Source organism: Dama dama, chromosome 3 (assembly GCF_033118175.1).
Source record: "Dama dama isolate Ldn47 chromosome 3, ASM3311817v1, whole genome shotgun sequence".
In the NCBI taxonomy this organism is placed as follows: Eukaryota; Metazoa; Chordata; class Mammalia; order Artiodactyla; family Cervidae; genus Dama; species Dama dama.
In genome coordinates this window covers 49023185-49049033 of record NC_083683.1, presented here as the reverse complement: position 1 = coordinate 49049033, position 25849 = coordinate 49023185, and the positions used below count along the sequence as shown (strand labels likewise).

Here is a 25849-nt window from a genome sequence, read left to right as displayed (position 1 = left end):
TCTTGCTTGTTTTAGCTGATGGTATTCCATCTAAATAGACTCTTTTGTTTATTTATTTGGCTGCACCCGGTCTTATTTGCAGCACGTGGGGTCTTCGTTGCAGTGCACAGACTCTCTAGTGGGTCACAAGCTCAGCAGTTGTGGCATGCTGGCTCAGATGCCCCAAGGCATATGGGATCTTAGTTCCCCAACCAGGAATTGAACCCATGTCCTCTGCATTGCAACTCAGATTCTTAACCAATGGACCACCAGGGAAGTCCCTAAATAGACTCTATTTAACTTGAGGATACCACACTCATGCTTTTCCTTCTACTGCATTGGTCACTTTCTTTACCTGGTTCCTCTTCATTGTCTCAAACTATGAATGTTGAAGACCCCATGGCTCAGAACTGGATCTCTTCCCCAGCCTAATTATATCATTTACTTGAAATTGAATTTCAAGGCTCTAAATATTATCTATATGATTTCAATACACAAATTTATATCTCCAGTCCAGATCTTTTCCCTAAACTTTACTCATGTTTTCACTTGCTCACTTAGTGTTACCCTAACAAATTACCACAAACTGGGTGGCATAAAACTCAAATTTATTCTCTCACAGTTCAGAAGGCCGGAAATCTGAAATCAAGGTATCAGCAGGGTTGGCTGCTGGAGGCGTTGAGAGAGAAGCTGCTCTGTGTCTCTCTCAGAGCAGCTGGTACTTGCAGTCAATCTCGGGCATATCTTATTAATAGTTTATAGACACGTTGCTCCAGTCTCTGCCTCTGTCCTCACATTGTACTGTCCCTTGTGTGTCCTTGTGTGTTCACCTCACCTTCATATAAGGACATCTGTCACAGGATTAGAACTGATCTTAATCCGGTATGATGAATGTAATTTAAATAATTACATTTGCAAAGATCCTATTTCCAAATAAGGCCATATTCTGAAGTTCTGAGTGGACATGATTTTGAGGGGATGCTATTCAGTCCAGTCCAGTACTCAACATTGTCATTTATAGTAAGTCCCCTACATTCAAAGAGTTCAGTTCCTAAAGTGTGTTCGTGAATCCAGCTTAATTGTAAGTCAAACAAAGCTAGCAGAGGTACCCAACTAACACATAGTACTGTACTTTAATAGGTTTATTAATACTTTTACACAAATAATACATAAAAAGGCACAAAAAGTAAAGAAAATATTTTTAACCTTATAGTACAGGACTTTAAAAAGTACAGTAGTATAGTACAACCGCTGACATATATGGGTTGGCATCAAGTGAACAGGCAAGAAGAGTTCCTGACTAGAGGAGGGAGAGGAGGTGGGAGATGGTAGACCTGAAGGATCGTCAGCTTAGGAGACAGAGTGAATAGTGAAAATCGCTGAGTCATATCTGACTCTTTGAGACCCCATTCTATACAGCCCATGAAATTCTCCAGGCCAGAATACGAGAATGGGTTGCCACACCCTTCTGCAGGGGATCTTCGTAACCCAGGGGTCGAACCCAGCAGATCTCCCACATTGCAGGCAGATTCTTTACCAGCTGGCCACCAGGAAAGCTCACGGAAGGCAAGCTGCAATTTCATTCATGCCTGGCACTGATGGAATGCATGTTCACATTTTTGAAAGTCCTCAACTTGAAGGTTTATGTGTACAAAAGAGACTTACTGAAATATCAAATGGGCATCTCATTTAAGATGTCAAAAACTGAACTAATCTAATCCATCTCTTCTCCACCCATAGTCTTCTTCATCTCAGCTGATAAAAAATCCATTCTTCCTTTGGAATCCTACCTTCATCATATATCCAAAACTTGGCCACTTGTTATTACTTCTACTGTTACACTATGACCCGGGTCGCCCTCACATCTTGCCAGGATTATTGTAATCGTCCTTTAACAGGTCACTCTGCTTCTCTTCTGGTCTCCCTACAGTCATTTTCAGAAGAACAGCTAGAGTGACCCTGTCAAAACCCAAGTTAGATTATGAGCCTTTTAATGGCTCCCATTTTATTCACCTCCTTACAGTGTCTCACAAGAATCCCCTTACCCCTCTTAATCTCCCACCTTGTCACTCTGCTCCAGTCATGGTGGACTCCATTCTGTTCCTTCAACAATCCAGGCAACCTCTAATCTCAGAAACTGTTTGTGCATGTTTTTCCCTTCTCCTAGAAAATTCTTCCCCCAAATATCTGCGTGCCTTATCCACTCACTTCCTTTAAGTATCTTGTTCAAATATCACCTGTTTAAATGAGTTCAACTCTGATCCTCCCCTGTTTATAATCACAATCGCCCACCTCCTCTCACTATTGATCTCCATAGCTCTGCGCTACCTTTTTCTCCCCTCATGGCACTTATTACCTTCTAACATGTCATATAATATACTTATTAATAATGTTTTTTTCTGGAAATAGAACTGCCATATGACCCAGCACTCCCGCTGCTGGGCATACACACTGAGGAAACCATATTGAAAGAGACACGTGCACCCCAATGTTCATCGCAGCACTGTTTATAATAGCCAGGACATGGAAGCAACCTAGATGCCCATCAGCAGACGAATGGATAAAAATGCTGTGGTACATATACACCATGAAATATTACTCAGCCATTAAAAAGAATACATTTGAATCAGTTCTAATGAGGTGGATGAAACTGGAGCCTATTATACAGAGTGAAGTAAGCCAGAAAGAGAAACACCAATACAGTATACTAACACATATATATGGAATTCAGAAAGATGGTAACGATAACCCTGTATGCGAGACAGCAAGAGAGACACAGATGTATTGAACAGTCTTTCGGACTCTGTGGGAGAGGGCGAGGGTGGGATGATATGGGAGAATGGCATTGAAACATGTAAATTATCATATGTGAAATGAATCACCAGTCCAGGTTCAATGCATGATACAGGATGCTCGGGGTTGGTGCACTGGGATGACCCAGAGGGATGGGATGGGGAGGGAGGTGGGAGGGGGGTTCAGGATGGGGACACATGTACACCCATGGCGGATTCAAGTCAATGTATGGCAAAACCAATACAATGCTGTAAAGTAAAATAAATAAATAATTTAAATTAAAAAAAATAAATAAAGTAAAAAAAATAATGTTTTTTGTCTACTTCCTCTACAAGTAAGGTCCAAGAGGGCAGGAAATATTGTCTGTTTTGTTTTCTGATGTACACCTAGAACACTCTCACATATTAACTGTTCAATATTTATTAAATAAATGAAAGAGATTAATTAAATGAATGAGAAATGAATGAGGATCTACTTTCTAGGCAAAGATTAAAAGGAATCACAGAGTAGGGAATTCTACATTTCACTACATACAAATTTAAGACTTTATCATGTATAATAAAAAACAAAGATAGGCTATTATTCTATATATTTTAGAAAACCCCCATATCTCTCCCAAAGTAAGACCTTTTAAAAATTTAAAATACATGAACATTCATAATAAAAATTCAGGCTTTAAGTCATTTTCTCCAATTCTAGAAAAATAAGGTTGAGGTTATTATCTGCACTTTTGCTAACGGCTGCTTACATAACTTTGTTTTCTCCATAATACTGATACAAATTAGGATTTAGTTACAGGACTTTTACACATTCTTAATTTTCTATCCACGCTTGTTTTTCTAAATTCCTATTGGCCCTTTGGTTCAAATTTTTATTTTAAATACTATTTTAAGCAAGTGAAACCTAAAAAAGTAGGACAGACATTTTGAGCCATCACTGGAGTTTAAAATAAGTTGTTTTTTTTTTTTTAATGCACATGGAATTACCTTAATGATATTAAATGGCTTTACTATAAATAATCTTTTAAGGAACTTATATAAAAAGCTTTTAGGTAATTAAGACCAAGTTTTGACACTTTTTCAATCAGAAAGGGTTTGTATTGAAGCTGAGGACAGACTAAGGAGCTTACTAGCTGATCCCCCGTGTTCTTCCTTCGCGGGGGCCCCACCCACAACCAGAAGAGGCTCTCGAGTCCACCCCTCACTGTGCTGGTGAGAAAACTAAAACTCAGGAGTTGCTTAACTATCAAAACTATGGTTTGATTACAATAAAATCTCCAGAGGGCAATTTTCTACTTCAAGTGTTTATAAATTGTTAGCGTTAATATTAAAAATATAGAAAGTTGGGCAGAAGCAAGATGACAAAGGGAACGCCATCATTTGGAAAGCATCGGAGTAAGACGCACGCGCTGTGCCGCTGCTGTGGCCTTAAAGCCTACCACCTTCAGAAGTCAACCTGCGGCAAGTGTGGCAGTCCTGCCAAACGAAAGAGAAAGTATAGCCGGAGTGCTAAAGCTAAAAGACGAAATACCACCGGGACTGGTCTAATGCAGCACCTAAAATCTGTATACAGCAGATTCAGGCATGGATCACGTGAGGAGCAACACTTAAACCCCAGAGGGCAGCTGTCCCAGTATCCAGTTCATCTTAAGGATTTCAATCATTAGTCAAGCAATAAATGTTCTGGCTTTAAAAAACCAAGCAAAATTAAAATATAAAGTTATGAGGACTAAGGTACTAAATTATTCTTTCTAAAGAAAGAATTCATTCTAAAGAAAGTAACATTTAAAATTTTTTAAATATTAATTTTTTTCTATAACACGTCATTGGAAAATATAATGGAAATACAAGAAAGTGCAAAAGATAAATACACAACTTAACAAATTGTGATGTAAACACTGATGAAAATACCATTAGGTCAAAAAATAGACAACAGTATTGCTGACCTTGGGAAGACCACTCTGTGCCCCTTTGAATTGTAACCACTTCTCTATCTCCTTTCCCAGAGGTAACCATTATCCTGGATTGAATAATAGACTCCTTGCTTTGCATTAGAGTTTCAGTCATCTAATATGCATGCCTAAAATTATGCTTGTCTTTTCTTATTACTGATCTTAGAAAAATATTCAGCCTTTCCCCATTTGGTATTATGTTAGCTGTGTGTTTTTACAGATGCCCTTTATCACACTGAAGACGTTTCCTTAATGTTGAACTTCCTAAAATGATTTCTCTATGTTAATTGATATGACCATAAGAGTTTTCATCTTTAGACTGTTAATATGGTGAATTACATTGATAGATTTTGAACATTGAACCAGCTTTGCATTCCTGAGACAAAGCTGACTTGGTCATGGTGTATTACTCTTTTTATATTTTGCTAGATTTAATTTGCTAATATTTTTGAGGATTTGTTTATGAGTGATACTGGTCTGTAGGCATTTTGTTGTTGTACTGTCTTTGTCTGATTTTGGTGTCAATGTAATGCTGGCCTCATAAAATGACTTGAGAAATGTTTTGCCCCTTTTAACTTGTTAGAAAGATTGCATAGAATGCTTTTATTTCTTTAAATGTTTGGCAAAATTCTCCAGTGAAATTATTTGGGCCTGGAGACTTCTTGCAGAAGTTTTAAAACTATGAATTCAATTTCTTTAATAGTTATGAGATATCTGGTGACAATTGTGGTAACTTTTTTATTCCTCCAATTGGTAAATAATGTTTTCTCTCTTTCCTTTGGGGGAGTTAATAGACATTTATTAATTTTATAGATCTTTCCAAAGAGTCAGCTCTTTGTTTCATTGATTTTCTCTATTGTTTTCCTGGTTTAAATTTTATTGATTTCTGCCATTATCTTCCTTATTTTCTCCCTCTAATTGGCTTTGTGTTCATTTTGCTTTTTTTCAGCTTCTTCAGGAGGAAGCTTAGATTATTGATAGAAGATCTTTCTTTTTGATATAAGCATTTAATGCTGTAATTTCCCTCTAACTAGGGTTTCCCTGATGGCTCAGCTGTTAAAGAATCTGCCTGCAACAAAGGAGACCCAGGTTCGATTCCCAGGTCGGGAAGATTCCCCTGGAGAAGGAAATGGCAACCCACTCCAGTATTCTTGCCTGGGAAATCCCATGGTTAGAGGATTGGGGAGCTATAGTCCATGGGGTTGCAAAAAGTCAGGCACATCTGAGTGACTAGCACACACACACACACTGGTTTATCTTCATCCCACAGTTTCTGTTATGTTGTATTTTATTTTTGTTCAGTTTTAAATCTTCGCTAATCTTCCTGAAGACTTCCTTTTGACCTGTGGCTCATTTAGATGCACATCATTTAATTTCCAAGTATTTGGAGATTTTCCTGTTATTATTCTCCTATTTATTTCTAGCTTTATCATATTATTGTCAGAGAGCATACTTTTTATGATTTCCGTTTTTAAAAATTTCTTAAGGTTTCTTTTGTCAGTCAGAATATAATCTACCTTGGTGAATGTTCAAAATGTTCTTGGAAAGGATGTTAATATAGTAGATTGCATTGACTGATTTTTAATATTGAATCAGCTTTGCATTTCTGTGATAAACTCTGCTTGTTGCTGGTGTTCTGTTATTTAGTCACGTCAGACTCTTTGTGACCCCGTGGACCGCAGCATACCAGGCTTGTGTGTCCTTCACTATCTCCCAGAGTTTGCTCAAACTTATGGCTGTTGAGTCGATGATGCCATCCAAGCATATCATCCTTGTCACCCCCTTCTCCTGCCCTCAATCTTTCCCAGCATCAGGATCTTTTCCAGTGAGTCAACTCTATGCATCAGGTGGCCAAAGTATTGGAGCTTCAGCTTCAGCATCAGTCCTTCCAATGAATATTCAGAATTGATTAGCTTAAAGATTGACTGATTTGATCTCTGTCCTAGGGACTCTCAAGAGTCTTCTCCAGCATCATAGTTCAAAAGCATCATTTTTTTGGCACTCAGCCTTCTTTGCGGTCCAACTCTCACATCCTCATATGACTACTGGAAAAACCGTAGCTTTTACTAGATGAACCTTTGTTGGCAGAGTGACGTCACCGTCTAGATTTTTCATAGCTTTTCTTCCAAGGAGCAAGCATCTTTGAATTTCATGGTTGCAGGCATCATTTGCAGTGATTTTGGAGCCCAAGAAAATAAAGTCTGCCACTGCTTCCATTTTTTCCCGTATCTGTTTGCCATGAAGTGATGGGACTGGATGCCATGATTTTAGTTTTTTGAATGTTGAGTTTTAAGCCAGCTTTTTCACTCTCCTCTTTCACCTTCATCAAGAAGCTATTTTATTCCTCTTTACTTTATGCCATAAGGGTGGTGTCATCTGCACATCTGAGGTTATTGATATATCTCCTGGCAATCTTGATTTCAGCTTGTGCTTCATCCAGCCTGGCGTTTTGCTTGATGTACTCTGCATATAAGTTAAATAAGCAGCATGACAATATATAGCCTTGACGTACTCCTTTCCCAATTTTGAACCAGTCCATTGTTTTTTGTCCGGTTCTAACTGTTGGAATTCTTCTTGGCCGTGGTGGATTATTCTTTTTATGTGTTGCTATATTCAATTGGTTGTTGTTAATATTTCTGTCAGGTAATGTTTCTATTAACATCAATTAGATGCAATTAGTTGATAATGTTCAGTTCTTCTACATCCTAGGTAATTTTTCTATAATAATTACATTGTTTGTTAAGAAGTGTTTACATCTCTGACTATAATTATGCATTTTTGTATTTGTGCTTTCAACTCTACAAGTTTTCACTTCATGTATCTTGAAGCTCCATTGTAATGTTCATTGACATTGAAGATCATTATGTCTTCTTGGTGAATGGATCCTTTAATCACTATGTAGTGTCCCTATTTATTGTTGGTAAATTTTTTGCTGTGAGATTTCTTTGTTTGATAGTAATGTAGCCACCTCAGCTCCATCTTGATTAATGGTATAATTTTTCCACTCTTTTACTTTTTGTCGACTTATGCTGTTATATTTGAAGTGAGTTTCTTACAGACAGCATACACTTTGGCCATGCTTATTTATCTATTTTGACAATCTGTCTTTTAATTAATTTGTGTGGAATAGGAACCACTAACCTACAGCCCATCCATGGGCCAAATGCAGCTCACTGCCTGTTTTTGGTGTTTAATCAATAAGGTATACTTGGAACACAGCCAAAACACTTATTTATGCTTTGTTTATGACTGTTTTTGTGCTACAGTGGGTGAGTTGAACAGTTGTGACACCCTGGCCACAAAGGCGAAAATATTTATTATCTGGCCTTTTACAGAAAAAGTTTGCCAACCTCTATAATTTAGAGCCTTTATATTTAATGTAAATATTGATATGTTGGGGTTTAAGTATACCATATTAATATTTATTTTCTGTTTATTTCTTCTTTTTTGTGTCTTTGTTTCCCCTTTTCTGCTTTCTCTTGAGCTATTTGAATATCTTGTAGTATTCCATTTTAACTTGTCTACTCTGTTTTTTGTCTATATTTATTTGCATAGTTTTTAAGTATTGCTTTAGGGCATACTTAACATTTGACACATTTAGAAATAGTATTGTACCACTTTTCATGGAATGTAGAAATCCTACCATCTTTTGAGTCCCTTCATCTCCCCTGCTTTTATGTTGGCACTTTCTTACATATCAACGTATATTCAAACTATTCAGATAATTTCATAATTTTTGCTTTCAAACTTCAAACACTTTTTAAATAACTCAGTCTATTTTATTTACCCAGACATTTATCACTTATATTGCTCTTTTTTAAATACTGATCTTCTTTCGGTATCAGAGTCAGTTTGCTAGCAATAAAATCTCTTAATTTTTCTGCATCTGAGAATATCTTTATTTTATTTTATTTTCTGGAAGATATTTACATATAAAAGTCTTCTTCTTTTTTTTTTTTCCTTTTTTAAAGCATTTTTAAAATGTTCTACTTCCTTTCAGCCTCTGTGATTTCTGGTGGGAAATTCACAGTCATTCAAATTGCTTTTTGTCTGTAAGTAAGGCATCATTTTTCTCTGTCTACTTTCAACACTTTTTTCATTGCCTTTAGTTTTCAGCAGTTTGATTATGATGTTTGAGCATATCATTGCATTTATTTTACTTGGAATTCTGTGAGCTCCTTGAATTTTAAGGTTTGTTATTTGCCAAATTTGAAAAGTTTTCAACCATGATTTTTTCAAACATTTTTCCTGCACCATATTCTTACTGTTCTCCTTCTGGGATTCTGATGACATAAATGATAGATCTTTTGGTATTATCTCTGAGGACAGCAAGGTCCCTGAGGTGCTGTTCTTTTTCTTTTATCTCTGTTGCATATATAGATAATTTCTATCTTCATTTCCACTGACTCTTTGACTCCTTCTTCTGTTGCCTCCATTACATTATTAAGTGTGTCCAGTAAGATTTTCTTTTGTGGTTATTCTATTTTTCAGTTCTAAAATTTCCATTTAATTCTTTTTTTATATATTTTCTATTTTCTCTGTAGACACTTTCTATTTTTATTCATTTCAGGGATATTTGCATTTATTGCTTGGAGCATTTTAAAATATGTTTTAAAGTCTTTGTCAGATAATTTCAACACCTTTGTCTTCTTGGCTTTGATGTCTACTCATCATTTTTTCGCACATCAATTGAGATTTTCCTGGTTCTTCATATGCTCAGTAATTTTGGATTGTATACTGGATGTTCTGAATGTTGTGTTATTAGACTCTAGGTCTTTTCTAAATCCTGTAGATCATGTTGATATTTTTATTTTGGACAACTGACCTAAATGATTCAACTTTTAAAAGACTGAAGGTTCTTTTGGTTATGGTTTCACAATCAATTTTACTTTCAAAGCTTTTGCTGCTGTTCAGGTGTGTCCTGTGGATGCATCATGTAGCAGCTGGTCTGGGATTTGGATAGAGTCTCTCCTTTAATTCAGTTCTCAGAGTCTTTGGTGGTATTCAGGATTGGATCCATGTTCAGAGGTAAGTCCAGGATTTCATAAAGAACTTTTATGGGCTTATGTTTCCGAACTCCTGTCTTTGCAATCTCCCTGGTACTTTTAAGTTCCTTGAGTGCCCCTGTTTCAGTCCTTAGGCCAGAAACCTGGGACTTCAGTTACTCTGTTCCCCCATGCCCTTGCTATGACTGTACTGAATTTGGCACAGAAGGAAGATGCAGGTTGGTGGAGGGAGAGAAAGAATGAAGAAAACAACAGGGGTTTTTGGAGAGAAACCCCTCTCCCTTGGAGAGAAATTCTCTCTTCCTCAAGAGTTTAGGTTCCTGTCCCTGTCAGTGCTGCAGGATTACTAGGGGGGCTGGGGAGCAAGAAAATGAAGAAACCTCAGGAATTCCTCCGCTCTTTCTGAGCATGAGAACCCCTCTTGCAAGAAGGTTTCTAGAGCTCTCTCTATTTGTGCTTGTCCAAGTTCAGCGTTACGCGAGTCCAAGGAGAAACCAGGGTTAAAACAGCAAACTGTCTATTCGGTGGCACTTTCAAATTCTGGCCTTCATTCCTGATCCTTCTACCACTATTTCTGTTACAGAATCATGAACTAGCTGTACCACGCATTCTGTCCAGGTCCAGGTTCTGTAGTTACGTTTAATAGCGACATACGGTGGAGTATGCTTATTTCATCTTACCCAGAACTACAATAAAACATTTTAATTGAAAAAGTATAAAATTAGAAAATTCACTTAATTAAAAAATAAGTAAGAAAAACATTGGAAATTCACCACTCTAATAGAATTACTCTGTGCATTTGGCATATACAATTTTCCAGATATTTTATATACAAATACATTAGTTTTAATATGTAAAATTGGAATTGGTGTAGATTAGTGGTAAAAACATGAATGCTGCCTAATTTAAGTTTCTTCTCTACTGTTAATAATTTATGTAATCTTTTTATCTTTAAAATGGATAACGAACAGGACCAACTGCATAACAAAGGGAACTCTACTTGATGTTCTGTGGTAGCTCAGATGGAAGGGGAGTTTGGGGAAGAAAGGATGTGTATATTTGTATGGCTGAGTTCCTTTGTTGTTCACCTGAAACTATCAGAGCATTGTTAATTGACTCTACTCCAATACAAAATAACAAGTTTAATAATAATAAAAAAAGAACAAACAGAAAAAATAAATTAAACAAAAAATAACTTGTGTGATCTTGAGCAAACTACAAAATCTTTCCGTATAAGATAATCATAAATAAACATCTGTAAAATAGGAGTGACATCATCTGTCTACTTCACAGATAGTTAATATCTGTAAGGCACTCAATAATGCTTAATACATAGTAAGTTCTATATAAGTGGACATGCTGTTATGTATGTTCTCTTTTTATTAAAAAGAAAGATCACTCTCTAACTCAATTCAACTAAGATGCATTGAGAACCTGTTATGTTGCTGTCATTAAAAAGTCAGAGCCACTTTATTGATGGTGGTAGTGGTGTATGGCCGTGGAAACAATGATTTGCTGGTCTATGATTATTAGTTCAAATTTTTTACCTTGGCAGAATTCAAATAGGCAAAGAAAAGTCAAAATCCTTGGAAAGAAAGTCAGAATCCTCTCTCAGGTCCAGCTGCATTCCCTGTGAATGAGTCTTCAGCATAGAAGTCCCCTCTAAATAGCTAAGTAGGAGGAAGCTCAGAAATGAGAACTGGGGGTGACCTGGAAGTCACATACCATCCTCTAGTTCTGGATCATAGAAACTGGGGTAGAGATGTGACTGTCCTTGAGTAACACAGAGTGGGCTGCTGTGAGACTCATTTTTCCTTTTGTTTTTTTAAAAATTCTATTTTTCCTCCCCTTTTGGCCAGAAGATAAGGATGATGGTGGCTTTCAGAACATGTTCCCCCAATACATGGCACCTTGGCAAGTTGAATATTTTAAGCTAAGGGAATATAGATAAATAACAGGTATAGGAAGGTCACACTGATTTTCCCTTCTCCAAAGGGAGAGGGAATCCAAACAAACAGGCCTTGATGATTTCCCCCCAGTTTGCTAGCCTAGCTTAAACCTTTTGTTCTACCATGCTTTTCCCCGACTTTCTACTCTTCATTAAACCTGCTATAAAAATGCTCAGGCTTAACCTTTTTTCCAGGTCTTCATTTTCTTATGAAAGCACATATGTCCCTTAAAACTTATATTAAATTAATTTGTATGCTTTTCTCCTGTCAATCTGTTTTTGTCAGTTTAATTTTCAGACCCAGTCAGGGGTCGAGGGAAAATTTTCCTTCTCCTAAAATATTTAAAAGGAACTCTAATTGTAATTTTTGAAGAATTCTTCAGTGCAAAGCCATTTAGACTGGTGAGTTTCTATTTTATGAGCTCCTGAGGGCAATTCATATTTCAGCATTGTGAGTAATGATGTTCAGATCAATGAAGCAAAGTCAATAAGAAAATACCAAGAATAAGAAATATTGTTCAATATGGCCACCTAAAATGTTACTTTTATGCATATGTGTATACTTACATTTAATAAATAATAGATATAATTACATAAAATACATTTAGGAAATATTTTCAAAGTTTTGATGTTTAAGGATTTGGTTTTAGTAATTTGGAAATTTTACTTAAGTGTCATGAATATTTCATTTACTCATTGCTCCAGATAAAGAAGATGTACTGAAAATAAATATTTCTACTGGTAATTTTTAAATGTTTTCTTTAAAAATATTAACATTATCATTAAATTTAAATTCACATTATGTTAATCTTCGTACATTGACATTTAAACCGAGTGTATTCTGAAATAATGCACATTGAAAAATCTCCTTTTAAAAAAACAACAGGGAACCCTTCATGGTCCAGTGGTTAGGACTCCACACTTCCACTTCAGGGGGCATGGGTTCCATCCCTGGTTGGGGAGCTAATATCATGCATGCTGCACAGTGCAGCCAAAAGAGAGAAATTTTAAAAAATAAATAAGCAAATGTTTGGGAAAGAAAAACTGTATTTCTAATACCAGCAGCAAGTAGAATATGGACTTAAAAAAACAATTCACATATATTAAACATTACAGTGGATGGATGTTAAACAAACTGTAGGAAACTACAGTGATTTTTAAAGTTGATTATTTCCCCCCCATTCTTATGCTTTTTTCCTCTGATATGGCTTTTATATAATTTCCCTCTAGTACCAATATAGCCAGAATTTATTGAACATTGTGCTGTGCTTTACATTTATTATTCTCACTTAATCCTTATCACAGACCTACCTACTTTGCTTATTATCTCCTCTTACTGACTAAGAAAACAGAAACTTAGAAATGTTAAGTAGCTTGCTCCAGGTCCCGTAAGTCAATGGAGTACAAGGTTTTAAACCCAGGTCTATTGGGGGCCAAGAACTCCAGTAAATTACTGACTATGATGCAGAAATAAATACCCTGTGGAAATGTAAGGGAGATGTTCAGTTTCTCCTGGGACAACCTCTTACTCCTGCATTTAATCCTTCCATCCTCATCTTCCCTACTTGATTTATATAAAGGAGTATTTCTCCAAGTAAAGAACACTTTCTTCTGACCCATGAAAGAGATAAAGAATGGAAAGACAGCTCGTGTTTTCCTTTGGGTAAGCAGCTATTTTTCAAAGACCTTTATCAGTCGTTTCAGCAAATGATGTCGTGGTAGCCTGGTCTGGTATGTGGCAAGCACTCAGAAATGTCCATCTGACATGACCTCTCGGAGAACTATGTCTCCATTTCTACTCTCTGAAGTGATTCTTCTTCTGTGTGGAGGCTGTTGTCATGCAAAACTAGGGTATCTTTGACACTGTCATTTTACAGATGTACTGTATTTTCCAGCTGCTAATCTTAGATGTGGAAATAATGATCTTGAGCTTCATTTTCCCCCTCTACTAGAGCTGAACCCTGTAATTTTGCTCGTCAGATTTGCAAATGAAGGTTATCTTATACTGTTTAGCTTGGTTTAAACGTTATCACCGTGGGTGGTTATACTCCTCCTGTCATGCTGATGAGAAGCGTGCCTGCCTGGCTGTGTTCACCAAGGCCTCCTGCTTGAAGACGGGAGGTGTGGAGAGGGTGCTGGAAATCAATGGATGGGGTCAGTTAAGGAAGAGGATAACAGGGTCCAGAGCACTCAGCTTGGAATGCCTCCACCTCCCTGATTCTTGAGCATTTAACCGTCAAAGAGTGGTTCTTATCACAGAGATTTACACTTGCCAACCATCATCTTAATTCATTTAATAAGCCCAATAGCCCTATCGAGACAGGTTTTATTATCCTCATTTTCTACACTGGGCAACAGTTCTATTAAGTGGAAAAATTTGATTCAAGTGGGGTTTTCCAATTGGAAATCCAGACCCAAGTGCCCAAGGGCACTGGAAATCCAGACCCTTTACCTTCACCCAAGGTAAAAGATTGTGATGGGAACAAGTCCTACACGCTTCAAGCAGTCGTGCCTTCCTTCCCCGCCCCCTGACTGGCTGCTTCTCTCACTTCTTCAGCTCTTACACCCACTTGACTTCTGCTTCAGTCCTCCGGTTTCTTGCTGTTCCTGGAACATACCAGCTGCACTCTGGCCTCAGAACTGTTGTGGTTGCTAGAATCCTCCTCCAGATAGTAGCACGGCTCATTCCCTCATTTCCCTAGAAGTGAAGTCACTCAGTCATGTCCGATTCTTTTGCAACCCCATGGACTGCAGCCTACTAGGCTCCTCCATCCATGGTATTTTCCAGGCAAGTGTACTGGAGTGGGTTGCCATTTCCTTCTCCAGAGGATCTTCCTGACCCAGGGATCGAACCCAGGTCTCCCGCATTGTAGGCAGACGCTTTACCATCTGAGCCACTAGGGAAGCCCCAGAGCACTGCCCAAATATGATGTCATCAGAGAGCCCTTTCCTGGAAACCCCACACATAATAGCGCCCTCATTACCCTTTAACCCATGCCCTGAGGTTGGGGCGAAGTATATGCCCCAGGCGCAGACCAGCAATACTAAAACGGACTCAAACTCAGTCTGCTTTTTATTATCACTGTGCACCAGGAATTCTAAACATCAACGATGGAATACTCTTCCGAAAAAAAAAACAAAAACAAACCTTTCCTTGGTCTAAGTTCTAGACAATTGCCATGATTACTTTTCTAAACATCTAAAATGCACACTTGAAATTAGCACATTTTAATCATTTATTCTTTAACAAACATGGTGTTCTACTTTTTTAAAAATTGAGACACAGTTGATTTACAATGTTGTGTTGATTTCAGCTAATCAGCAAAGTGGTTCAGTTATATATACATACATGCTTTGCTGTGCTTGGTCACTCAGTCGTGTCTGACTCTTTGCCACCCCATGCACTGTAGCCCGCCAGGCTCCTCTGTGCATGGGGATTCTCCAGGCAAGAATACTGGAGTGGGTTGCCATGTCCTCCTCAAACATACACACACACACACACATACACACACACACACACATATTCTTTTTCATTATGGTTTATCACAGGATATTGAATACAGTTCCCTGTGCTATACAGTAGGACCTTGTTCATCCATGCTATATATACTAGTTTGCATCTGGTAATCGCTAAATCCTAATCCATCGTTCCCCCATCCTGTCTCTCTTGGCCACCACACGTCTGTTCTCCATATCTATGAGTCTGCTCCTGTTTTGTAGGTAAGCTCCTTTTTGTGTCATATTTTAGATTCCACATATAAGTGGTATCATATGGTGTTCATCTTTCTCTTTCTGACTTAATTTAGTATGATCATCTCTAGGTCCATCTATGTTGCTGCAAATGGCATTACTTCATTTTTATGGCTTAGTAGTATTCCACTGTATGTTATGTACCACACTTCTTTATCCATTCATCTGTTGATGGATATTTTGGTTGTTTCCAGAAATATGCTGTTCTACTTGAAAGTGCTTGGGTGTGGTATTCTACTTGGAAGTTACTTCAGAGAAATTTGAGCTATACAGTCAGCCTGACATAAGTAGACAGGATGATACACGTTGTTTGCAAGTAAATTTGTAATATAGTTCAGAGTCACTGAGCTTGCTTTGGGTGCTGCTGGTCATCCCAATCCTTGTGTGGTATAGACAAATTCCTATGTAAGGATCAATCATGGGAAATGATAAGTTAACAAATCTACCTATACTCTGTTGAACATGAATATGCAAAAGAGGCCTACTTTGAGGAAATCATTGACAAATTTGCAGATATTAAGGCTTAAAAACAGAAACCACAAATTTATTCATTTCTGCCACAGGACAATATGTCCTCTTTTTCATAAATATTAATATATTTCTGATTTTTTAGTCCATTTTCCTGTTTTACCTTTTAATTATCTTTAGTTTTTGTTGTTGTTGTTCAGTCACAAGTTGTGTCTGACCCTTCATGACCCCATGGACTACAGCACACCAGGCTTCCCTGTCCCTCACCATCTCCCAGAGTTTGCCCAAGTCCATGTCCATTGAATTGGTGATGCCATCCAACCATCTCATCCTCTTTATTTTACTTTTTATTACTATTATTTATTTTATTGATGAGATTATAAATATGAAGTCTGACAAAGCAAAAATTTCACTGTCTGCTCTTCTTTTCTGGACATTATTATCATGTGTTTTATACTAGTTATCTATTGCCATATAACAATATTACCACAAACTTAGCAGCCTTTAAGAACACACATTGTCTCATCATGTCTGTGGGTCAGGATGAGGCTGGGTTGCTAGGCTAGGCTGGGTTCTTCAATTTGGGGTCCCCCACCACTGCAGTCAGCTGAGGTTAGGCTAGAGAAGGACCCATGCTCATGTGGTTATTGGCAAGCTTCAATCCTCACGGGCTGTTGGACAGAGGGTTTCAGTCTCTTCGTGGATATTGACCAGGCCAGAGGCTGCCCTCAGCTGTTTGCTACCTGGGCCTTCCCAATGTGACCCTCAAAGCCAACAAGTGAGAGAAATGGGAGCAGGAATATGTAAGGTAATCCCATTCCATCACCTTCGCCTTATTCTATTAGTTACCGAAAAAAGAGTCCGAAATGCAGTACTTGGGTGCAAGGGTGCAATCTCAAAAATGACAGAATGATCTCTGGTCATTTCCAAGGCAAACCATTCACTATCACAGTAATCTGAGTCTATACCCCAACCACTAATGCCGAAGAAGCTGAATTTGAACTGTTCTATGAAGACCTACAAGATCTACTAGAACTAATACTAAAAAAAAAAAAAAAAGATGTCCTTTTCATCATAGGGGACTGAAATGCATAAGTAGGAAGTCAAGAGATACCTGGAGGAACAGGCAAGTTTGGCCCTAGAGTACAAAACAAAGCAGGGCAAAGGCTCACAGAGTTCTGCCAAGAGAACGCACGGGTCAGAGCAACACCCTCCTCCAACAACACAGGAGATGACTCTACACGTGGACATCACCAGGTGGTCAACACCGAAATCAGACTGATTCTATTCTTTGCAGCCAAAGATGGAGAAGCTCTATACAGTCAGCAAAAACAAGACCAGGAGCTGACTGTGGCTCACATCATGAACTCCTTATTGTCAAATTCAGACTTAAATTGAAGAAAGTATGGAAAATTACTAGACCATTCAGGTATGACCTAAATCAAATCCCTTATGATTATACAGTGAAAGTGACAAATAGATTCAAGGGATTAGATCTGATAGACAGAGTGCCTGAAGAACTATGGACAGAGGTTCGCAACATTGTATAGGAGGTGGTGATCAAAACCCTGCCCAAGAAAAAGAAATACAAAAAGGCAAAATGGCTGTCTGAGAAGGGCTTACAAATAGCTGAGAAAAGAAGAGAAGTGAAAGGCAAAGGAGAAGAGGAAAGATATACCCATCTGAGTGCAGAGTTCCAAAGAATACCAAGGAGAGATCAGAAAGCCTTCCTAAGTGGTCAGTGCAAAGAAATAGAGGAAAACAATAGAATGGGAAAGACTAGAGATCTCTTAAAGAAAATTAGAGATACCAAGGGAACATTTCATGCAAAGATGGGCTCAATAAAGGACAGAAACAGTATGAACCCAACAGAAGCAGAAGATATTAAGAAGAGGTGGCCAGCATACACAGAAGAACTATACAGAAAGGATCTTCATGACCCAGATAACCACAATGGTGTGATCACTCACCTAGAACCAGACATCTTGGAGTGCAAAGTCAAATGGGCCTTAGGAAGCATCACCACAAACAAAGCTAGTAGAGGTGATGGAATTCCAGTTGAGCTATTTCAAATCCTAAAAGATGATGCTGTGAAAGTGTTGCGCTCAATATGCCAGCAAATTTGGAAAACTCAGCAGTGGCCACAGGACTGGAAAAGGTCAGTTTTCATTCTAATTTCAAAGAAATGGAATGCCAAAGAATGTTCAAATTACCACACAATTGCACTCATCTCACATGCTCAAAATTCTCCAAGCTAGGCTTCAATAGTACATGAACTGAGAACTTCCAGGCATTCAAGCTGGATTTAGAAAAGGCAGAGGAACCAGATATCAAATTGCCTACATTTGTTGGATCATAGAAAAAGCAAGAGAATTCCAGAAAAACATCTACATCTGCTTCATTGACTACACTGAAGCCTTTGACTGTGTGAATCACAACACTCTGGAAAATTCTGAAAGAGATGGGAATACCAGACCATCTGATCTGCTTCCTGAGAAACCTGTATGCAGGTCAAGAAGCAAGAGTTAGAACTGGACATGGAACAATGGACTGGTTCCAAATTGGGAAAGGAGTACATCAAGGCTGTGGATTGTTACCCTGCTTACTTAACTTATATGCAGAGTACACTAAGAAACGCTGGGCTGGATGAAGCACAGCTGGAATCAAGATTGCCAGGAGAAATATTAATAACCTCAGATATGCAGATGACACTACCCTTATGGCATAAAGCAAAGAGGAATTAAAGAGCCTTTTGATGAAAGTGAAAGAGGAGAGTGAAAAAGCTGGCTTAAAACTCAACATTCAAAAAACTAAGATCATGGCATTCAGTCCCATCACTTCATGGCAAATAGATGGGGAAGCAATGGAAATAATGACAATCTTTATTTTCTTGGACTTCAAAATCACTGGAGATGGTAACTGCAGCCAGGAAATTAAAAGCCGCTTGCTCCTTAGAAGAAAAGCTATGACCAATCTAGACAGCATATTAAAAGAGATTACTTTGTCAACAAAGGTCCGTCTAGTCAAGGCTATTGTTTTTCCAGTAGTCATGTATGGATGTGAGTGTTGGACCATAAAGAAGAGTGAGCACCGAAGAACTGATGCTTTTGAAGTGTGGTGTTGGTGAAGACTCTTGAGAGTCTCTTGGACTAGAGGAGATCAAACCAGTCAATCCTAAAGGAAATCAGTCCTGAATATTCATTGGAAGGACTGTTGCTGAAGTTGAAGCTCTGACACCTTGGCCACCTGATGCAAAGAATTGACTCATTGGAAAAGACCCAGATGCTGGGGAAAATTGAAGGCAGGTGGAGAAGTGGAAGACAGAATGAGATGTTTGGATGGCATTACTGAGTCAGTGGACATCAGTTTGAGCAAGCTCCAGGAGTTGGTAATGGACAACGAAGCCTGGTGTGCTGCAGTCCATGGGGTCGCAAAGAGTCAGACACCACCAAGCAGCTGAACTGAACTGAACTGATACAAATAAATAAGTAACCATCCCACAGAACTCTGGTTGGCATCATGGGTTACGAATCTGATCATAGCAAGAGAGAAGGACTAAATTTTATGAGTCCTGAAAGAGAGATGTTCTGTGATGTTGGTCAAATGAAAGAAAATCAGAGGTATACATTAGTGATAACACAGACCTTGCCTGAGTTTTATCAACTTTATATGTGTGTTGGGGAGAAGTGTGTGGGGAGGATGAGGTTGTAGCAAGTACTTGGTGGCTTTGTCAAATATTACTGGATATTCAGGTTGAATATAGATTTGCAAGTTATGAAATCATTACTCACAGGTCACCCAAAGCCCCTTAATCAATGGACATCTCCAAAGCATTTTAGACTTTCACAGTATATTAATTCACTTTCACAGGGCTAAATCAACCCTGAATATTCATTCAAAGGACTGATGCTGGATCTGAAGCTCCAATACTTTGGCCACCTGATGCGTAGAGCTAACTCACTGGAAAAAAACCCTGATGCTGGGAAAGACTGAAGGCATGAGGTGAAGGGGGCAACAGAGGATGAGATGATTGGATGGCATCATCAACTCAATGGACATGAATTTGAGCAAACTCTGGGAGTTAGTGAAGAACAAGGAAGCCTGCTGTGCTGCAGTCCATGGGGTTGCAAAGAGTCAGATATGACTGAATGACTGACTACAACAAAGCTAAATAATAGCCTTATTTTTAAAATCAGAAACTTCAGCATAAATTTATGTGTCTTTCATGCTTACATGCTTCACGGCTGGCATTAGCCAAGGCTCTTTTATACAAGAGCATTGTGTTTTTTTTATTATAACCACTCAAAAAAAGATCTGTTGTGACAACTTCAGATTTCCTTTACAAAGAAATATCTATCTTGGCCTCATGGAACATTTGGAACTATGTCCCTTATAAATAGAACTTGCACTATTTAGCATCATTCTTTTCCAAAATTTCCATAGTTCTTAGTTCTAGGAACAGTAGTATGAATATACTCATTCTTTTGAAAAATAAAGAGTTCTCCTACTGCAGATCCAGGTACTCGACAAGGTCTGTCCTCAGTACCCCACTTTAACCTTTTTAAAAGTAGAACATTCATTCATACGAATAAACATCCATATTTAAAATTAAGCCTCTGGAAAAGTTCTTTATAGGGAAGTGACTCACTTGTCATAAGCCCCTTATTCTCCTCTGCCCTTCCTCTTCTATCTGCCTGGAACCTGAATGTGATGGCTGGAGCTCCAGCAGCTCACCTGTGACCACAAGCACATGACGACTAGGAGAAAAGATAGAAGAAGCAAGGACCCTGAAAATATCAAAGAAACATCAGACCACTCCAGGAGGCCTACTTTAATTTTATTATGCAACAAAAATAAATAAGCATTTATATTTTAAAAGCCACTGTTATCTGGATTTTCTCTTATATACAGCCAAATTTAATCCCTCATTGAAAAGCACCTGATACTTTTTGAATTTTGTCAAGGAGTTATCTCATGAGCTGCACTCACTCTGTAATCTCAGAGAAAATAATCCCAGAACATAAGTATGGCCAAATTTTAAACTATTTGATTTTCTTATCCTTTCCATTGCTGTCATGAGAATACTGCTTTCATAGACCTACAAGCTCAAAAATAAATTTTCCACTGTTGGTCTTTTCATTTAAGAAGGTTAGAATGAGGACCACTGGAGAGACCCTGTGGAATACTATAGTTTATGTCAAGAAAATCCTGAGAGTGTTTTATATATTTCTATAAATCAAAGAAATGTTATAATTAAAGTGCTCTCCCACAGTGATGGAGAACCTGGCTGAAACCATATTGCTGAATTCAGATCCCAGTTCTACCATTTACTAGCTATGTGATTTGGGCACGATATTTAATATCTCTCAGCTTGAGTGTCCTCTTCTACAAAATGGGGTAAATAAGAGCACCCCCATCATAGAGCTGTATGAGGAATAAAAGTACATAATTAGTGCTTGGTAATGGTTAATAGTATCACAGTCTACCTTATAATTACTTTTAACAGTGTTTTTATCCCTCTAGTTATAAGCTTTTTCAAAGCAAGGATATGTCTTATTTATTTTTGTGCCCTTCCCACCCATCCAGAGAGAGGAAAGTGGGTGGCCCATAATAAATCTTTAGTACACATGTAATATTGAATTGAATAATTTGCTGTATTTTATTATATAACAAATTCTTGATTCAGTTAGAAGGATGGTTGGTAAAAAAAAAAAAAAAGAATTTTGGGACCAATACCATACTTATCTACATAGTAATAAATCTTACAAAAATCTGCAGTATTTATGCAAAAAGAAAGCCATCAAATCTTAACAGTAGTGTGACTGTCTATTTTCCAGATTTCCTTCACTTGACATATATAACCTTTATAATTAGAAAAATAAATAATCTTTAAAAATCTATTTCAAGAAATGGCAGAGTTTAGAGTAGAAGAAAAAGGAATGAGATGCATATTAGTAAATTTGATTTCCCAATAATTTTAGTTCATTATGCCTTCCAAAAAACCACAATGACCTAATATAATTGAGTTTAAAAGTTCTCAATAAAGTGACATATTCTGATAAATCTGTAAGAAGAAATGGAGGCACAATCTTTGATTTAGAAAGTAAATATCTAGTGATCATCTGAGCAAGGAACACCATCTTTCACAAAGTAAACAGCATGCAGCTGTTTCCATCCTGCTGACTGTAAGAAGATTATCATACTCAGAATGGAAATTCCAGGAACCTACATTCTAATTAACATGGAAATGAAATCCACAAAATAAATATGTATCCAAAGCGTATGCAGTCCCAGGGTACATGGAGACAGATGCAGATGGACCTAATCTGTTTGCACTAGAAACATGAGTGTGTGTCAGGGAACACTGCATGGAAAGCTGACATTCGATCCAATTAGAAAAGGCAGAGTAAAAATGATGAAAGCAATTTCCTTTTTCCAGTTAAATTAGGCATTCAAATAACAGGCTAGTCTTTGACCTTCCTGGGAAGGGTAAGGATGGTTTCAAAATGGTAATTAAATGAATAACTAACCAACCTACTCTTGCAATTGCTTAATAAGTAGGATTTAGGGAAATACATTCTACACTGAAAATCAGCCAAGAAGGAGTCTTTAAGAATTTCTCAAATGTGTTCTTATTGTTTTTATTTATCAATTTTTCATTTGAGGAAACAGGAGGATTAGTAACAGCACCAAACCAAACTGAATACGGTGTCTGTTAAAATTAACAGGTCACTTTCTACTTCTTAGTAACGTGTATTGTAGCTGCTAAAGAAAGGTATTTTGTTGTTGCTTTTTTTTAATAGCGCTTCTGAGTGCTTCTCCAAGGTCCTGCTTGAAATAGTTGAGAACATCCTTGGCATTTGCAAAGGTACATTATTTCTTTAATCAGATCGGCGACTTTTAGGACTAGAATTTAAGAGCTCCCTTGATTCTGCCGTAGGTTATAATTCCCAACTACTGAGACTTTCAGCAATGGACATGCTGCTGTTTCATCCAGCAGCCCGTGCTTGCAACTGTATGGAAGTTAAATCAAATCTCTTTTCTTCCCCATTAAATTCTAAGATGTAAGATAAAAGCTGATATAAACTAAGTTATTAATATTTTAAGGCTATTTTTGCCTGATACGTACATCTTTTTTGCTCCCATCTTCTCATTCAGATTCAGATTCCAGAAACATTTATTAAGCATTTATCATGTATCATGTACTGAGCTCCATGCTGCAGATTTCAGGAAATCTTGACCTTACAATCAGAGGAAATCTGAAGACATATCCTGAATTAGCTGTTGTGACTCAAAATCATGAGTCCTTCTAAATGTCTGGATTATTATACTGGCATGTAACTTTAATTAATAAAATAAATATTTGAAGTTATATTTAAGTATTATTATAGAAATAATGTGTATGTATACATGATTCTAAGAATTCAAACAAAACAGATGGTATAAATGAAAAGTTGTCTATCCCTTTCCTCCTTTACTCCCATTTTTTTTCCCACTGAAATACAGTGTGCTATAAAAGTGACTATAATACTATGTAGTTCCTCCTGCCAAGATATAGGGTTCCCTTGAATCTTGGATGACCTTGAAATTTACTGTAATAGAACATTTGGAAGCAGTAACATTTGAGTTCCAAACCTAGGCTCCAAGAGGACTTGGAGCTCTCTACTCTGTAAGGTGCAGGATATTCATGAAAGAAATCAAAGAAGACACAAATAAAAGGAAAGATATCCCATGTTCATGAATTGGAATAATTAATATAATTAAAATGTAAATAGTACCAAAAATAATCTATAGACACAATATAATCTCTATCAAGAATTCCAAAGGCATTTTTTTACAGAAATAGAAAAAAACACTCCTAAAATTTATGTGGAAACACTAAAGACCTTTAAATAGTCAAAGAAATCTTAAGAAAGAAGAACAAATCAGGAAGTATCACACTTCCTGATTTCAAGTTATACTACCAGTCTATAGTAATTTAAAAAGTATATTATCAGCATCAAAACAGACAAATAGACCAATGAAACAGAACTGAAAGACTAGAAATAAAACCAAGTATATACAGTCAACTAATATTTGACAAAGGAGGAGAATGAAAAAGTTGGCTTAAAGCTCAACATTCAGAAAACTAAGATCATGGCATCTGGTCCCATCACTTCATGGGAAATAGATGGGGAGACAGTGGAAATTGTCAGACTTTATTTTTTGGGGGCTCCAAAATCACTGCAGATGGTGACTGCAGCCATGAAATTAAAAGATGCTTACCCCTTGGAAGGAAAGTTATGACCAACCTAGATAGCATATTAAAAAGCAGAGACATTAGTTTGTCAACAAAGGTCTGTCTAGTCAAGGCTATGGTTTTTCCAGTGGTCATGTATGGATGTGAGAGTTGGACTATGAAGAAAGCTGAGCGCCGAGAAATTGATGCTTTTGAACTGTGGTGTTGGAGAAGACTCTTGAGAGTCCCTTGGACTGCAAAGAGATCCAAACAGTCCATCCTAAAGGAGATCAGTCCTGGGTGTTCATTGGAAGGACTGATGCTGAAGCTGAAACTCCAGTACTGTGGCCACCTCATGTGAAGAGCTGACTCACTGGAAAAGACCCTGATGCTTGGAGGGATTGGGGGCAGGAGGAGAAGGGGATGACAGAGGATGAGATGGTTGGATGGCATCACCGACTTGATGGGCATGAGTTTGAGTAAACTCCGGGAGCTGGTGATGGACAGGGAGGCCTGGCGTGCTGCGATTCAAGGGGTTGCAAAGAGTCGGACACAACTGAGTGACTGAACTGAACTGAACTAAAGAATACTCAATAGAGAAAAGACAGTATCTTCAATAAATGGTGTTGGGAAAGCTGGATATTCACATGAAAGAAAATGAAACTTGACTCCTTACACCACTCACAAAAATTAAAACTCAGAATGAATTAAAGATTTAAATGAAAGATCTGAAACCATGAAACTTCTAGAAGAAAATACAGGAGAAAAAACTCCATGATGTGATATTTTTGAAATCACCCCTAAAGTACCAGTTACAAAATAGAAAATAAACAAATAGAACCACATAAACCTAAAAAGTCTCTGCACAGCAAAAGAAACCAATCACAAAACAAAAAGATAACTTACAGAATGGGGAAAAAATTTGCAAATCACATATTCAGTAAGAGGTTAATATCCAAAATTATAAAAAATTTATACAACTCAGTAGCAAAAAAGCAAAGAGTCCAGTTTAAAAATTGGCAAAGAACCTGAGTAGACATGTTTCCAAGGAAGAAATACAAAAGGCCAACAGGTACATGAAAAAATACTCAACATTACAAGTCATTAGGGAAAAACAAAACCGCAATGAGACATCACATTACACCTGTTAGAACGGTCATGATCCACAAAATAAGAGAGGACAAATGCTGGTGTGAATGTGGAGAAAAGGGAATTCTTGTACACTATTGATGGGATTATAAGTTGGTACAGACCTTGGAAAACAGTAATGGAGCTTTCTTAAAAACTTAAAAATAGGGTTAAGAGATCTGGCAATTCCTCTTCTGGGACGATATCCACAACCTTAACTCAAAAAAACATGTGCACCACTATGTTCACAGCTGCATTATAGCAGTTCTACTTGTAATAGCCAAGACATGGAAACAACCTAAATCCTAAGCGTCTATCAATGATGAATGGGTAAAGTAAGGATATATTGAGGACTTATATATATACATGAAGTATTACTCAGCCATAAAATAACAAGGAAATCCTACCGTTTGCAACAACATGGATGGACCCTGATGGCATTATGTTAAATGAAATAAGTCAGACAGACTTTTGGACTCTGTGGGAGAAGGTGAGGGTGGGATGTTTCGAGAGAACAGCATCAAAACATGTATATTATCAAGGGTGAAACAGATCACCAGCCCAGGGTGGATGCATGAGACAAATGCTCGGGGCTGATGCACTGGGAA

At 37.6% G+C, this 25849-nt stretch overlaps 1 pseudogene; it reads left to right on the top strand.

The window, feature by feature from the left end:
* Nucleotides 1-4129: 4129 nt before the first annotated feature.
* Nucleotides 4130-4422, top strand: LOC133042369 (large ribosomal subunit protein eL37-like; annotated as a pseudogene).
* The last annotated feature ends 21427 nt before the right edge of the window (nucleotides 4423-25849 follow it).